At 42.3% G+C, this 16,030-nt stretch overlaps 1 protein-coding gene across 9 annotated transcripts in view; it reads left to right on the forward strand.

Annotated features, from left to right (window-relative positions):
* LOC117606700 (uncharacterized) overlaps window positions 1–16,030 on the forward strand; it is a 259,654-nt gene that overhangs the window by 82,262 nt on the left and 161,362 nt on the right. For 7 of the 9 annotated variants that reach the window (XR_013062566.1, XM_034329491.2, XM_034329497.2 and 4 more), the window contains exon 2: window positions 3,479–3,568. The exons of the other annotated variants lie outside the window; for them this stretch is intronic. The gene's annotated coding sequence lies outside the window, so the exon portion shown is untranslated. The remainder of the gene's footprint in view (window positions 1–3,478; window positions 3,569–16,030) is intronic. 9 annotated transcript variants of the gene reach the window in all.

Consider the following 16,030-nt stretch of genomic DNA (forward strand, 5'->3'; position numbering starts at 1 on the left):
ATTACGGCACTCTTTCCATTCTAGTGCTAATAATAATGCACTCTGTGCACTGATGGCCAGCTCGCAAAGACCGGTGTCAACGGATTTAATCCACCTTTCCACGTAGCTACGATGTCCTTGGCTAATTTTGCTTGACTAAAGGTTGAAAGGTATCGACAGAAAAACAAGTGGAAGTACGGAAAATTCGTTGAAGAGATAGAGACAGAGGCTGGGATTGAACGTGAAAAGTGACCTTACTTCTTTTCAGAATAATGATACGAGCTGTTAACACCTGTATTGTTGAATTCTCTTTGTCCTTAGCGAATGCATTTGGTTCATGATTCCTTTGTTTCCAGTAATCTTGTGATGTATTGTGAGATTGGGACTGATCTTTGAGAGGTTATGTTTGCATGAAAGACGAGTATCAGAATGCCTTAATCTAACCTAATATAAGAAGCGCAAAAGTTACAAGAGCCTAATGTATGTTAGGAGGTTAGGTTTTCCTGGTTATCTCAGATTTACAAATATTTAACATAACCCCTACATTCTCACTATCATTTTCATATTTGATATCTATAGCTCTGTATAAGAACCAACGTCTAGCCAGATATTACCATCTACTCCTGATAACTATAATATACAGTGCACAATACACATCATAGTATGCAGTCACAATCTAGAGGATTCCTAATAGTTACAATAGCTATAGTAGCCTATTTTCTCAAGCCAATACTTACATCTTCGATTTCATATCCAATCTTCCCTCGCTTTTCATAATCCCCCTTTTTCTTCTTTTCTTCTCTTTTCATTCCCCATTCCAGGTTCCGTTACACACCCATTCACATCCTCCTCGACCATCTTTCAGCCCCCTACCATCGCAGCCCGTTTCACTGGTGGCCTCTGCGTCGCACGTTGGTCGTTACAGAGAGAAATTTTATAGAACGAGCCGCGCCCACTGCTCATTAAAGCAATTAGTACCTGTAGCTGCTACAGTGGCCTGGCTCTTCGTCTCTCTCGTCCATTTCTGCCATCGTGGCATGTGGCTATCCTTTCTTCTCTTTCTCACTGCTCGTTTCGTCGACGGTGACTCACCGTTTTACTTTTTATCCCTGCGAACTAAGGAATTAAACGGAATTTTTGCACGGACAGTTATCCTTTAAGGATAGTTGTACTTTTTTGAAAGACGGAGTGGGGGTTATTATTACTGAGATTTGAAGATTTAAGAGGAATATTGTGTGTTTCGTATAGGTTAGGTTGTATGTTATTAATAAAGAATGTATGAATGGAAATGAGAAATAGTTATTGATCAGGACAGCAGGATTTTGTTCAAATTTAATTTAAACATTTTAAGCAATATTGTACATAACCTAAAAAGTCCCCATACGTTATCCTCTTAAACATACATTATTTATACAGCTAAAAGTAGAAATTTATAGCAGGATTTCTAAAGGGATCCCTCATCCCTCACGAGTACCTTTAAATCCACCCCATTAAACTTCATTGAAATCCTTCTGAAATCATTCACAATGAAGGAACACCTAAAAACGATTCTGATCTAATCTAAAAGTAACAATTATAAAATATAATTAGATAAACCACCAAACTTTTCTCTTCTCAAAGAAATTCATTCATTATAGACGAGAATAAGTAATTGCAAAAGAATAATGTTTGTGCTTTATATGGTAATAAAATGTGTACACATTTTATTTGGACTCTCTGTATCCAAACAACAAAGTTGTAAGTATTTAAAGTGCTGGCATTCTTTTTGAATAAACCTGTATAAATAGGAAAACCGGTTTCGAGAACATCCCCGTAAATAGAGGGGTGTAGTACGAGTCACGGACCCGCAAAAATTATTAGAATTCCGCGGCGAGGAGGGTAGGATGGTGCAGTTATGCACTCGAGCGAAGTTACATATTTTCCAGCGCAGACGAGTTGACCCGCTTTCGTTTGGTCCTCTTTCGTTTCACCCTCCCTTTTCGCCATGTTTTCCATGGAATGCGCTTCAAACGTGTGTTCCAAAGCTCGCACGGGTTTTTCATCGCATCCTGTATTGATTACTCGTTTACTTCTGCGACTTTTTTTCAGCTTGTCCGTTGGTCGAGTATGATTGAATTCGAACACACACAAAGAGGGGCGAGGGGGGGTCCGTGAAATGTGGGGCACGAGGTGCATGGGGTGACATTGTGACAGTTTCAGACGTACAGTACGCTGTAACTATTGATCCCCATTACATTCGATTGATGCCATAACCTACAAAATCAATGCATCGTTGTTCCTATGAACCTAACCTATAAAGTGCATTAGACGAATGCATTCGAATGCAATCCTTCAGAACGAACAGTAAATCTGATAATGATATACAACTGCTAGCTACTATTTTGCCAGATGCTTCCAGGCTTTTATACGCTCTACCTTTTTCTGGTCGCACTTCCAAAAAGTCAAACTCGCTTAACAGGTTAAACGATTAACTCCATCCTCCCTGATAGGATCGAGGAACTTTACGAAACATCAGAACCATGCAAACAAAAAAGGTAGAATGAACGTGAACGGAGAAATTAAAAGCACGGAACTGCGATTATCGATCGTGAAACAGATTGTTTCCATAACGCGAGTTCCTTAAGAAGTTTCGAGCTAGAGGCTGTTCCCCGATTCTAAGCGGATATTTTCCGCGCGTATTCACCGGAATTCTACGGTGCAACATAATTGGTCTGTGAACATTGTTACACAGTAGAAAGGAAATAAATGTGGTATAAATACTTCTTTGCAATCGTCGTCAGTACTTTCCGCAGACGACAGTTAAGTTCTGTAATTGTACCCAGATGCCATTTTAAATAATTTTTTAATGCATTCAAATTGAAAGTGAAGACATCATTACTTATGAAACGATCAGTACACGTCTGTGCTCCTTGAGCGCTTTGAGTTATTGAAATGAATGTGGTCCTCCGAGACCATTGTCAGTCATCCCAGCCATGTTGACAGTGCCCCGAAGGTAAAAGGTCCTTCGACCACGCAACATCGTCTCGTCGCGATATAAATCAGCAAACGATCGCGTCGTGAAGTACGATTTTATCGCGACGATGTCCTCGAGCTAGCAGCAGCCCTGATCGGAGAAACCGTAAAATCGCAAAGCGGATCAGCTGACCTCCCGAAGCGACGCAGGTTCGTTCAACTACGACACCCGAGTCGGCCGGTGGTCCGCTTAACCCCTTTAAAAGAGGGTGGGGCTTTGTGTCTTTCGTCTTTTGCCCGCCTTTGTTTCTGCTGTACGCGGTGAATCGTTTCGGGCTGCTGGCTGACATGTCGCCTTTGATGCTAGCTAGGTGTCCTGGCCTCTTTCAGACGCTTGATCGTTGACTGTGACGCCTGGCAGCTCGTAAGATCATGACTGTGAAAGGCTGAAGACCAGGGGAGATTGATGATGTTTTGACCTAAAGCTTGACTTGGCAGAGAAAAGGGTTCGAGTTGTGGACTCAATTTCGAATTTCCTTTGTTTCAGGACGAGATGATAGAATGGTGTGGATAGTTGTACCCTACAATTATCTGCCGGGATAATTAAATGCAGCAGAGGAAGGAGGCTTCGAAATATGTAAGTGCGTCATCTTCCTTTTTCATATCCCAAATTTCGAATTTAGCTGAGGATCTTCAGCTCCTTTTGTTCAAGATTCTAGACATCCTCCTTCAGATTCTTTCAAAATTCATTTCTGGCTAGTTGTATCCGGATCCAATAAAAACGTTTGGAAGAACCGCGTCGCCACGCGTCCAAAGAGGATGGGCGAAATTTGCGAGCGTGCAGTTATTACCGGCATGTCCCCGGTCGCGAAAGAACGCGCTTTGTGTCGGCTGTCTCCCCTTGTCAGTTTCGTCGTCGGTGTCGCGCAGGATAGTTATATATATATAGGATTCTCCTTTGTGTCTGGTCGCGGTCATTTTTGCCGTGTCCCGGCCCTGAAGAGCGTGTCAGACCGTTTTATCGGACGCCAAGCCGATGGCTGCGCGTTCGCAAAAAGGCCGATTGATTCGCCAATCGAGCCGGCTACAGAGTCTCCTGTTCACGGCCGGCCATTGTCGGCCAATCGTGAGAGAATCGTTCGCCGGGCCAGCTTGGATCCGCTTTCTTTTGCATCCGTACAATAGAAGGCTTCACCGTGGGTTTCTTTCGCGTCCCGCTGGCGTCTTCCTCATCCCCAGCTTGATCTGAATGTTGCTGTTTTTCTTCCGTACCCCTCGGGCTAGTTTCTTCTACTTCAGTGATGTCTGCTGCTTTTCCTTTGCCCCTTCCTGGGCTTTGTCCTTTTCCCAGCTCCTTCTCTGGATAAGGCAGTCATTCTTTGTTACTAAAAAGACTGGTGATTTTGAAAGGGTGGATATGAAATTTCAAAAAGTTAGCAGCACCCTGGGGCCTAGGATATTGAAAATACATATTTTTTCTGAAGGGACTTGGTTCCCAAGTGAAGTTTTAGGTACTATGAAAAATTTTTTAGGAAAAGATAATTGGGGCTACAGTAGGGTGTCCATGGGCATTCAAGGAGATGTCCTCTTTGATGTTACAGCCGATCTTCCTTTAATGACGAGTTTGGTAATGAACATGTTAAATTCTTAGGAAATTGGTATACTTGCACCAATATTTCAATCCTGTGGTTCAAATTCAATTTCGACCTGCCCTGCACAGCTGAACGCTAGATTTTCATTCAACCCTGCTACAGATCTACAGTAATTTAAGCAAAGTTTCCTAGAAACTTTGTGCACTTTAACTATCCAGTGTCCATCACCAACGAACCTAAACCGATAACTAACTTAACAATGGGCTAAGTGACAGTCGAGCAGTTGGTCGTTCGTTATCAACCACGTCGACCGGTCAGTTCAAGGCTAGTCGGAAGGGTGCAAAATGAAGCGAAGTGGCCGAATGGCGGTGTCGAATGGCGGATACGCGGCTATAACACAGCTAGCCACTAACCCCTGTTCTAATTAAGCCCGGCTAACCCGCGAGTTAGGATTATTACTTGGCGTCCGCTGGAGTGAGAGATATAGAAACCGTGCACACGGTTTACGTGTGTGCCACGGTGGCTCTCACACGGCCGAGAAAGAAGCGGAGGGTGTCGTCTGGCATCCAGCCAACTATCCGCTTCCGTTCTCGTTCCTGCGGGAGCCGCTGACAGGAATTCAACACGTTTAGACGTTACCGAGGGGAAACTCTTTGAAAATTCTTGCAAGTACCGATGTAAGCCTGCAATGTCTGCCTCCCTGTAATGTCCGTAATATATACGTTTCAATGGAATATGTGTCGCGATATGAGAAGCTATTTCTGTCGAGAACGACCACGAAGATGGGAGTGTAGGTCTGCCGGATATTTTGGTGCTGGACAGGCGCTAAGTTAGATTAATGAAGTCCTGTTTAAGAACTGTGAGGATCGTTGCCGGGTCTGAGGGATTATTTCAGGTTAGGTTCTGCTAAGATTTAGGTTAGGATTTGAATATGCGATTTGTAATAGAATATTGTTAAAACAAAACACTCTTCTCGGTGAATCAAATTATATTCACAGTCTAAGGAACACTGCGACACCACCATCATCCTACCTAACCTCTTCACAGTTTCATCTTCAACTTGCTACCCATTCCTCCTTTCTCCAACAACGTACACCATGGTAACTTTCTCCGCGAGACGAAGTCAGCGAAGACGAGGACGACTAATTCGCATTCGTTTTAAAGCGAGGACGATAAGCTCGCTAGGAGGATCGGAAAACTACAGCGAGCCGCGATAATACGTCTTTCCTGTCACGTAGCGACCGATGGCATTATGATAATGCCGCGAGTAAGAAGGATTCGAGGAGGAAATGTGAACGATGAGTGAAGTGGCGCTGTAGAGCGTAGTGGCGGCGTCGTGCAACTTGACGGCGAACACTATTTCTTTCCTTTTTTATTTCGTTTTGCATGTTGGTATACAGGGTGTTGTGTACGTACGGTATAATGTAGAAAAAGATATCATAAGACAAAATTTAATTATGTTCAATGGAAGATCATATGACACATGGGGGTGTTTCAAATTTGGCTTTATTTTTGATAATGGAACTGTATATTTTATATGTTCTGTCCTAAAGATATAGCTTGATCCAGACGTGAAAAACATCCCTTATACTATTACCTGGGACTCGTTGAAAGCATATTCCCATTTACTTGTCCCTTCTTTTGCTTGGCAAAATTATTATGTCGGGCTCGATGACACGGTGAAGTATTCATGGAATTGTGTGTAAGACATTCGTCTGGTTTCACTGGATGAATTTGGTTTGGATTTGACAAATTTTTGAGCTGCTCAGAAAAACGAGGGTGGCGAAGATTGATGACTGGTGTAGTTTTGTTTTTGCTCGTACTGTATGGAGAGAGGATATAATAGGAATGGTAGATTGTAATGGATGTTTTAGGAATTTCATGGATGCCAAATTTGTAATTTATGTAATAATTTGAAACTGATTTTTCGGTAGAAATTTTTGGTAATTTTTTTTATTGAAGAAACTTAATTCTTCATTTTGGTATAGAAGGTGGTAAAGGTTGATGAAACTTTTCGTATGAAATCCCGTTATGATGATGGATAAAATTTCGAAATTTCGTGGAAATGCTGAAATCGTCTCGCAAACTTAATTCACGAAGAGGCTTAATGGAATACGCGGAATTTATGGGCACTGAATAAAATATGAACGTGGCACTCCCGAATATCATATATCGTGAATAATTTCGCGATTTCCTTACGTATATATACCTTCGAACCTCGTTCGATTTATCGTATGAATAACTGTGGAAGATTAAATTATTTCACTGCAATTTCATTTATAGATTTCTAGGTTAACTGATTATCAGTTCTCGGATCATTACTTCTGGAAATCCTGTAGTTCCAATTTACTTTTCAGAAACAGTAATTCAGATCCTGATAATCTATGAAATGGAAATAAATATTTAATCTAATCACCTATGATTGTCATTTTTGAGGTTATAAATCCATGTCTTCAGCTTTAAGGTTAGGTTTTAATCAAACCGAAGGAAAGTTGAGCCACGAATTCGAGCCGTACAATCTCTGTACACTTGGGTGACATGTTAGACCCCCGATCGTCCAGGTTTCTGCGCCGTCGCTGGCCTTAATTGGATAGAAAGCTAATTAGACGATACCCGTTCCGCGTCCGGCAAGGCAATCCGGGCTGAAAGTGAACCGCGAGATTTATGGCGATGAAAAGACCCCGTGAGAGAGCGAATCTCGAAGAACGGAGACCAACAAGATCTATGGCTCCTGGCCCTTCCGGCAATGATACAAACTCGCGAAGCAGAACCCTGGAACCACTGGCTGCAATTGAGGATTACTGTTTGTAGGATTGCCAAACAAAATTTGCTGTAATGTGCTTTTCATGTGAGGTTAAGTTAGGTTATAAAGAAGTCCATTTTTGAAAATTGCACAAAATAATTTATAATTTATTTGAAACAAAAAATCTTTGGGTTTAATGAATTCTCTATTGATTCGCAACACCAGTGGGGGGTCAATCGGGGCTGAAGCCTTCCAAGGGCTAAAATCACTTAATAAACCCATAGTTTCACCAAACAACCCCCCGGAGAGTAGCAAATGCCCATGAAAATCGAATCACACCCGGTACACTATGGAAGAAAAAGAGTAAAGCCTCGGTAATAGGATTACACCCTGTCAACCGGCAGATTTCGACTAGATATTCAACCGGTCGACACATTCAATATTTGACAACTCGAATTAACGTTTCTGCGATTCCGCAACGGGGTATCGATTCGGCCATGGCCAATCCGTGTGTTTCGTATAATCCGTCGAGACGCGGCTGAAAATCCCCAAACGTTCGTTACAACCCTCAGCCTGGAAACTCTTCCTTTTCCCTATCAATTGTTGGGTGGGTGATATCCAGACTGCGAATACTTATACAAATTTCTTTAGCTAGTGAGAATTTGATAAACTGTACAGAAAGTTATTTTCAGTATATTAGGTGAATTCTAAAAATGAATTTGTTAGGAAAGAACTTCTGACAGTCCATAAACTCTCAGTAGAAAAAAAAAATTAAAAGAAGGATATATTAAGTTTCCAAGAAATTTATTAAAAAATACAGGTGATCGTTATAAATGAGAGTAAAATTCATTATGCACATCGTTTTACTTAAAAGCTCCCCCTGACGCTTTCTCCCATCTATTCTTCGAGTATCTTCAAAACACCATAGCCACGTAACGCTCGGGAACACCATAAATTAGCGGAGGAAGCTGGCCAAGTAGCAACTTAAGAAACGTCTTACAAACTTTTGAACAGTGTTTCAGAAGTTTACCGTTCGGTTTCTTCCCGCTGGTTTCCCCCTTCGAGCATTAAATATTTTCCCTTTTTCTTTTTTTACCTGAGCCACCCCTGTGTGTTTCATCCATGTTTGCAGAGGCGGAGGCTCATCTTTATTGAATAAAAAGAAGCCCGTCAAGTCGAATTTACAGCGCCCTCTGAATCGGGCCGCCATTTTCGCCAAGTGTTTCTCTCGCGACATGGCCGCTCGCTCCACCTCGTGAAATATTAATCTTCAAGAAGAACAATGCTATCAGGAATTATACCAAAAAGGGTTTGTACATTAAAACCAAAAGTGAACTGAAGTTGACAATCAAGATTTTATGAAAAGATTGCTATCTTCGATATGATTCAAGTGAGGTTATGGTAACTAGATGAGATAGTTATGTTTCTTATGACACTTGCAAGAGAAATATAATCTCCTGTTAAGAAAATATTATTAAAAAATTGTTAACAGGACCAAGTTAGTTATGATTAGTGTAGATCAGATGAGGTTTTAACCTCCAAACCTAAAATGCTATCCACGTCACCTGATTTTACTATTTGCCCGACAATTAGTATCATAAGTTCTATCTTACGAAGAGAAAATTCGCGAAGAAGACGGTGTAAGTTCAGGGTTGCTAATCGGAAGAACAGTTTGCGTCCGAAATCGACCCTAACTGGAAGCAGCGAACCGACGAGAGCGGAGAATCGCATTACCACTCTTAACACAGCCTCTCTATCGCGGCTAATGGAGGTCCCCGGTTTCAAGCGTCGCTCCATGGGCATGCTACTTAACCCCTACCTATCTGCGATTACCATGAGAGAAGGTACGAGTCACCGATGGGGGAAGGGACGAACACGTGACCCGGAGAAACCCTATCTGCTTCCGATTTTGTCGAAACCATTACATTCAGCTTTTGGTCGGCCCTTGCGGTTACGAGTGCTATTTTCAGGGTGGTTTTATGGGAAAGAATGAGGTCTTTGTGAGGCAAGTGAAAAATCGGTGATTGTTTTGAGATTATGTTCTGAAGATTAATTCTTAATAAAGTTTTTAGTAGCTCTATCTGAGCATTTGTAAAAATTTCTCGTCGAGAACGTTTGGTTCTTATCGTTAATGACCATAGAAAACGATGACAAAAGAGCAGTACGTCAATCGTGTCTCTGGACGAAAGTAAAGTCCCACTAGAGAGGATCGAATCGAATCTCTTGGAAACGTTAAAAGTAAGAGCGCAGCAGCGAGGGAAAGATTAAACACTCCACGTCAAACACACAATTCCATCGATCGTGGCTAGGAAATTCCTCTGGAAACACTCCGTTTAAAGCGAAATAAAGCTTTCCCGCTTTGTAGACTACTAACTATTTCACCACTCCTAAGTAATCAAGCACTATTTCATCGGCAATGAAATTAGAGAAAGAAGATTATAAACAGAAAAAGAGCTTCATACAAAGTGCCAGACGTAAAGCTCGATCGTCGTAAGGTAACGAGACATTCCGTTGAAGCGCAGTTTCGTTCAGAAACAGGAGGTGTAGTTAGCAACGAAATTACACGAAACAAGGCGGAACCGGCAAACAAACCGATTGCAGGCAATCGTGTCCCGACAAGACCAGTCATTTCGCCGATCAAAAGAATCTTCACGGACAGTTAATCGATATTCCGTGAACGAACTGGTTACATGCACGTCGGACGAGCCGATTATTCAGATTAGCCGAGCGTGTTCTACGAGTGGTTTCATCTTGAACTTCGTTTCCTCGGTGAAAAGTTCGCGAACCGTTCGCCGGGCGCGAGCACGGTCCGAGAGTATCAAAGGAGAAAGTTAGTCTATACTTAGGGAATATCGCTTTTAACGTTGCCAGCACTGGTAAATGTAGGGGCGGAGTTGGCAACTTGTACGACAGAATCCAGTTCATACTGCTAAATTATTCAGCCTTTTCACTGGACTATCATCTCCCTGTCAAACCAGCTGGATCTGCATTGTTTTAGGTTTTTCAAAAACTCTGCTATAGCCTTTGGCTGGCTGAGTGGCTTCGAATCAGTCCATCCAGGACACTTCTGACCTCTGTGGATGCTTGGTTCTGGTTTAATGTTCAGGCGAACAGTGAGTAGGCAGTTGGACTGACTTTTGCTTAATTAATTGCAAACAAGATGTACTCAACAAATTATTTACTTTTTTCATATAATAAAGTATAATTATGGCTCTCTCCATGGTCCGCCGTATTGGGGTTCCCTCCGTGGTCCATCGTTTTGGGGGTCTTTCCATGGTCCAACAATAAAATTTATAAGACAAAACACAATTATCATAATGCCTACGAGTTCCAGCAAAATTCCAACTCCAGACAGGCACATCCTTTTCTCAGCAGTGTTCTGCGTCCGATTGAAAACCACTTGAAGGCACGTTTCTATCAGGTTATACGTTATTTAATCTGGGATTTAATCCAGCAAATTAGAGACGACAGCGGAAGGTAGAAGACGTTTCCTCAGGAACAACCGGTCCCATTCTCCATTTCCTCGCGCCGTCTTTTCTCTCTTTTCTCTTTCTTCTATTTCTGGCTTACGGTCAGCGTTAGATCCCGCGGGATACCCGGCTACTCGTGGTCCCTGGTCGAACCAGACTTTGCTCTCCTTCTTTGCTCGTTGCTATCTTCATTTCCATCACGGTATTTCCTGCTGCTATCTCGTGGCTCTATCGAGGTGTCCGCTTTTATCCTTTTTCGCGTTCCCTTTCCTTACGGCAAGCCTTGGCCCTTGGTTGAATCAAACGACGCCTCCGGATTCCTTTTTTCTGACGAGATTTGCATTCGACGCTAACGATGTTTCCTTTCTTGCCATGCTGCTCACTGGAAGCCGGGTAATTTTGCCGGGAATCGGTCCTTGGGTGAACGTTCCCTTTTTTTCCTTTTAGGAAGGTGGCCTCCTTTGAGCAGAACTTTTTTTTTTAACTGCATTAATGCTGAAGGAAATTTATCTTATGTCTGTATATTTAAGGAATGAGACAAAGGGAACAAGTGTCTGAGCATTTAATAATTAAAGTTGAAAGTAAGAAGGAATTTTTTCATTTGAAGCTTAGTGCTTTGAGGGGTGGCTATTTATGATATTAATAAATTCGTGAATCGATTAAGTAGGAAGGTTACGAAAAATTTTTTATTCTTTAAGTTTTAATTAAAATTAAAACTATTTTTTATCCGAAGTAATCACTTGCCATTTCAGATTTTCGATCACTCCTCACCTATCCTGACTGAATCAAATATACAAACGTTCCTCTTTTCAATTCACCTTTTTCCTATTTTTCACCAAGTAGTTCAAGCCCGATACGCATTTCTATGACCGGCATTGCTTCCTGGCACTGAAGAAACGTTCAGCCAGTAGAAAGCCCGTCGAAAACGTGTCGGCCATCACTAGATACCTCACAGTCAGAAGAGACTGACGTTCCCGTGTGCAGTACCGTTTTCTCATTCCCATTCGCTTCTGGCCAGCTACTCTCGGTATCGCTTCAACCGTGGCTTGCCTTTTCTCTTTCATTCCTGGCTTTCGGTTAGCGTCAGATCCCGCGGGAGACCAAGTACTCGTAGAAGGATACTTTCCCCAAGCTTCTCTCGTTGCCTTTTCTCTCCTATCGATGTCTCCGCTCTTCTCTTTCCCGTCACACTTCACGGGATAACGTGGCACGACGATGGCATTCCCAGGTCCAGGACCCGTTCGTTCGAGTTCGTCGAAATCCTTAAGGACGTCGTTGACCTCGTTTCCTCAACGCTTCTGCAGCTCTCCCGTTTTTCGACTACAAGCAGCTACAAGCAAGCTTGCAAACACTATGATTCAAACTAGTACGTCATGTCATAGGAATTATTTTATTCAAATTCCTTGTGTTCATTTATTCTTACAACGACGCCAACTGTGAAATTAACATCCCCACTGACATGGTAGGGCAGAGTAAATCAATCGGGCGTTACACCTTCTTCACAGCACACCTAAATAAATAAATCCGTGTTTGTGAACCGGTCAGAACGTCCCCACTAAGCGCGCCATCACGGGCTCCTTTGAAAGGGACCGCCTGAGCCAGTGTTGAAATATGGCACGGGCCGTGGGGCCTGTCGGTACAGGCCGACAGACGTATACCCTTCTGTGTGGCTTCGCCGAGCGGCCTTGTCGGTCGGCATAAGGGGGACGCGTCAAACAAATAAATCCCTGCTTATAAAGCACTCAACAGATCCCCACTACCCACGTCGGCTTTCTTTGAAGGGGCCCGTCGAGGGTCGGCTTTCAGTGTGGCACGGGCCGAGGGACATATCCCCCACTTGCTTAGCCCCGCCATGCGGTCTTACCAGTCGGCATAGTAGAGATCCATCTTATCTACATATCAGATACATACACCGCGCACGCTACAATACTAGGCATTGATAAGTTGGCTGGTGGGACGACATAAGGGCAAGAGGATATTCCACTCGCTTCACCTGATTCCACCTTTGATGCTTCCGGAATGGCACATGTTGACATAGCAGTAGGATCTCAGTATCCACGGTGATACGTTTTGAATATTAATGGTTAAAGCTCTATCTTACTTAGTTTTGATGTGTTTCTTTCTCCTACCCTTTCTCAAACCAATTTTTCGAATTTATAATGGAATTTTGTTTTCCTTTTTTTACTCTCCTGGTTAGATGGTTGTTTTAAAACTGTATAGCGCTTCAGCCCCAGGCTGCGTTCTCCTCTTAACCGGACTGTGCAGATTCAATCTCGGCTAGAACGGATTCTGTCGTCGTGTCTGCTCGATATATGTCGAGACTTGGTTTTCCAGCGGACCGGGACACGTCGGGCCCCATCAACCGAGGCACGATGCTATCTCGTGATACCTGGAGCAAAAAGACCTCTATGCTGCGGTGCCGGAGAGAAATCGAAGACGTTGGATGTTCTCCTGCTCTCTTCCTCATACACCTTAACTCTTTCTCTCCGTTGTTTCCTTTGAGCTTTTAGAGGATGATCGTTATGGCGCTTGGCGTTCGAGCGATTGGAGGCTGAACAGCTTTGTCCTCGTGGCTTTTCGGCCCGATGTGCCGATGCTTGGCGAGGGACAATCAACGTGAAAGCTTCGGATTGGCGCTGATGTAGGCTGCGATGAGGAGCGAAGTGAGAGGGGTAGGAGGGAATTTTGGAATGAGCTTTAAATGTTGATTGTGGCTGAGTGCACCACGTATGTAGACGCGTGTGTGTCACTGCCAGGTCGTCCGTTGAGTCAGATTAGGATTTGTGAAGCTATAATATTTCACGATTTAAAATAGCTGGTATTTAAATAAAATAGGGAAAATAGATACGTTTGGGAATAAAATATGAGGATAAATTTAACTTATCGTAAGTTATCCATAATACTGATGTTTTTAATATAAATGAATTAAAATATGATTGGATACTGTTTCAAAAAACATGAAATATTTTCTTTTTGAAAGCCAATCGATATTGTTTCGAATTTATTGTTACGTGTATAGTACAATATTTTACAATTTCAATGATAAGCTCAAACAATAGCCTGGTATTGATTGCACACCGCATTACAATATCAATCAAAGCAGGGAGCACTATTCTCAGGTCGATTGTACACAGCATTACGATATCAATCAAAGATCTACATGCCGTCACTATACTGATTGCACATTGTAATGTGGCGTCTATCTAAACTACAAACAATATTCTGGCATTGTTTGTACATTAGGATATAATAACAATTGAAGTTATAATAATATTATAGAATCTATATAAACAATCATACTATTTCTTTGTTAATCAAGACACTATTATGTAACACGTTTCCAACATCTAGGTCATAACTGACCCGGTCTGCAAATATCTGATACCAGGAAAAGTAATAATTTTAAAAAGTGTATATTTTGTTGTTGAACTTCTTTTTTATCGGGGCGATATTTCGGCGCTCAAAAAACATTTTATTTGTCGATTATATGGTTTCGTTTTGGTAAATCGTTATGATATTTGTACCTGCATTTGCAAATATTTGTAGCCAAGCTAAACATAACTTGCAGCAGATGCTAAGGGAAACTCAAATACAACTTTAAAAGCCAGAACTTGTGACGAACATACCGGTGTATTTAACTGAAATGGCTTGATATAAGTAAACAGTTTGGTCGGATAAAAAGTTGAAAATCAAATCTTTTTTTAATCTCTTTTCAGTTAATCACTGGAAATGGTGAACAGTTTATAAGTTGCTTTCGTGATATTATAAAAACGTGAGCACTTTCAGTTCCCGATTTTGTTTAATAATATTTCTTCTAATAACCAAAGGTCTAAAGACTGCGATAGCCTGTGGGCTACACATCCTATGGGGTGTTCATGGTGTATCGTTATATCTTAATTAATGTTAAACAATTTTAAATTTGACAGAAGTGGAGATTAGGATAGGTACAGTGTATGCTTATCTTATCGAATTCTAGGATCGTGACGTTCATTTATCTTCCACAACCACTTCGTCATTCGTGGATGCTATCGGCGACGGGTAATTCAACTAAACAGGCCAATTTCGCGGTGAACGCCGTGAACACGGCTTTCGATTGGGTTTCAATAAATTCGCCTAATGAATAAGTTTCATAAGTCATTCTAGCCGCGATCCGCGTTGAAATCATTCGTTACCCCCGTTTCCATTTGTACACGCGTTCGATTCACCTGACTTGAATAAACATCAACGAAACAATGTGAATGATTTTCCCACAGAGAAGACATTTATGCGAATACCTGTTTACCATATCGTTTGTTGTTGTTTACTCTTGATAGCACCGATGTGAATCGGACTTTTGGTAAATACTAATCGCCAACTTAATTTATATAATTAGGTACTAAATTCGCATATTAAGTACTAAAATGCATATTAAGCTCTAAAATTTGTGATTTAGAACACTATTTTAACTAAATTCGAGCCTAAAAGCTGGAGACTGCTTAACAGTAATTTCATAACCTCACTTTTCTCGCCTAATATAAAATATCGTCGAACTGTGAGGCGATAGTGTCCACATTCAGCGAAGAGACACCTAGCACAATAAACTCCTAACGAGCCACAAAAGGAAGCATCTACAAAAGTCTGAGACAAAAGCGAAACAATAGCAGTAAGTTCGCAGAAGAGCACCGTTTCTCGCGTTAAAATATGGCCGGGATGTTTGAAAAGGCACCGCCCCCTAATTTTTCCTCCAAGAGGAATCTCACGAACGGGAACAGCGGAGGAATCCCAATAACTTTTTGCTAGGATGAGTATCGGTGCAAAATGCGGCCCTGGTGAACGAAGACGAATAAGTGTGGCATCCACTCGACTGTTCTCCAGGAAAGAGAATACGATTTCGTCCGGGTCTCGTTCGTCCCCGCCACTCGTCAACGGTGTCGCGCCAATTTGTCAGCGTCTGGAAGGCTGCGACCCTCCAATGATTCTCCCGCTTCCTCTGGCGACGAAACTGTGACAGTGGTTTCCTCGGTTTTCCCAGCAACGTAATGAACCGTATTCTCGCGGCGACGCGGTGTCAGGCGACGAAGGAAGCGGAAAGAACCCCGAAGAAACGGTCAGGTTACGTGGATACTCCTCCGCAAGACGATGAGGATCCCTGGCCACCCCAAGTTTTCACGACGGCCTGGAATTTCGTGAACGCTTAATGGCGGCTCGTGGCGACGTTCCAGACTGATAATTCGTTTAATTACTCTCGAAGAAATTCCGCTCGTTATGGGATGGGGTCACTTGTACCCACGGATTCGGGGTAACGACAGCGAGAG

This window comes from Osmia lignaria, chromosome 8 (genome assembly GCF_051020975.1).
Source record: "Osmia lignaria lignaria isolate PbOS001 chromosome 8, iyOsmLign1, whole genome shotgun sequence".
In the NCBI taxonomy this organism is placed as follows: Eukaryota; Metazoa; Arthropoda; class Insecta; order Hymenoptera; family Megachilidae; genus Osmia; species Osmia lignaria.